The following is a 1,874-nucleotide window of genomic DNA, read 5'->3' as shown; positions in this document are numbered from 1 at the left end:
GGTCCCTTCCGACCCTAGAAACTATGAAACTATAAGTGAGAGAAATGAACACAAAGGGGTGGGTTGTTCTGCCTAAGCATTCTTTCCCTTGTATTTATTGTCAGATGATTTGTTTATTCTTTGACATCAACTGCCTAACAATGTAGGTTAGCTCAGGTCTCATCCCCCATTTTCTCTGTTCTCTAGGCTGGTGGTCTCCAAACTTTTTTAATTGCGCACCCCTATCAGTAAAAAATGTTTGAGCACGCACCCCCAATATATGTATATTTATATAAAATAAATAGAAATAGAAATTCTATTATTTTCTTCCCGCACCCCAATGAATTGTCTTGCGCACCCCACTTTGGAGACCACTGCTCTAGGCATTTCAAATTAACTAGAAAATGTAGGGTTCTTCTAATTTCCATGCTTGTCCCAGCCACCTGCGGAGGGTTTGGGATTGAGAGTGTGGTCGGGGGTAGAAAGGTAACAAAGGTTTATTAACTTAACAAAAACACAACTACGCGTAGTAACAAGACAAACAATGACAGACAATAATAATTTGCGTCAGCAACTTATCGGCAGTCCCCTCTGATGCCTGGTGTACAACAAGTTCCTCTTCCACAAAGCTCAGTGAAGTCAGATGTCCCCGATCAGCACTGTCTGAGGGGTACCGGGAAGGACCCTGGTATTCAGTCCTCAGGCTCCTCGAGATCCATGGGCCCACCAAATCCACGTCAGCAGCTAATCTTAAATCAGGAGCTTCTTTTACAGAGCTTCCTTCTAAATGATTTCTGGATGTGCCAGCCAATTTATAACTTCTGACCTATGCTGATAACGTACAGCCATCCAGATTCTTTCTACTTCAAACTGTCCTTAGGACTGACCAATAGCAGTACAAGCCTTGCATTCTTTTGATAAGGTTAATATTTACTACACCACAGGGCCTACTACTTCAAGGCTTTACTAAATTTGCTAGGCCTCACTACATACAAGGCCTTACTAATCTTTGACTTTAATTAGGCTCTTAACAACAACATATAGCTTAATATATGAACAAATGACATAAAAACACTTGGTCTAATCTTCATAGAGCCTCCAGCAAGCACCTTTATCACACAGACATAATTTTCAGCTGTCACACATGCTAGGAACCAGGAAGAAGCCCTCAGAAGGATCTATCATTTTGGAAAGCAAAGAAGTTATTGAACTTCCTTAGAAAAAAAAAATCTTTGATTGGAGTCACACATTTAGCTTCAAATTTGACCGTTCATATATCCATCTGTAAATAAAAAATGATAGTGTGACTGCCAATGAAAAGGAAAAGCAAAGGAAATATTTCCACTTTCTCTTAAATGAAAGAGAACCATGTTTTGGATTTCAAGACTCAGACCTGGGAGTCTGCCATTTTTTTAAACAGAATGAAGTACTGTGCGCATCCAAAATTTCCCTAACATGGACTATTTCCACTTTAATAGGAAATACATGCTTTGGAATAGGTACATCTGTGCTATGATATAGTAGGCACCCAGACATAGCTAACACCAAGACAAGATTGACACATCGGTTCTGTGCTGCAGTCCAGCAGGCAGATACAAGTTATAAATGCCTTTCATCTTCTGTCAAGGCTTTAGGGACCTCTAGCATTGAAGCACCCTGCATTACTTTAAGTCTACTACAGCATAGCATACACCAGTGGTGCTCAACCTCTTGGTGCTGTGGGTCCGATGAATGGCATAGACCAGTCCACAAGCCAGACTGGGCCCTGTGCCACCTCCACCTGGGTGCCTGATTGTAGCTCCACACTGCCTCACTTGGCCCCAAGGGTCCTGAAATTTTCACAGATTTCACAGACATTAGGGCTGGAAGGGACCTCAGAAGATCATTGAGTCCAG

This window comes from Gavialis gangeticus, unplaced genomic scaffold (genome assembly GCF_001723915.1).
Source record: "Gavialis gangeticus isolate Ggan-Ray unplaced genomic scaffold, GavGan_comp1, whole genome shotgun sequence".
Classification (NCBI taxonomy): domain Eukaryota; kingdom Metazoa; phylum Chordata; order Crocodylia; family Gavialidae; genus Gavialis; species Gavialis gangeticus.
Note: the sequence above shows the minus strand (reverse complement) of the source record.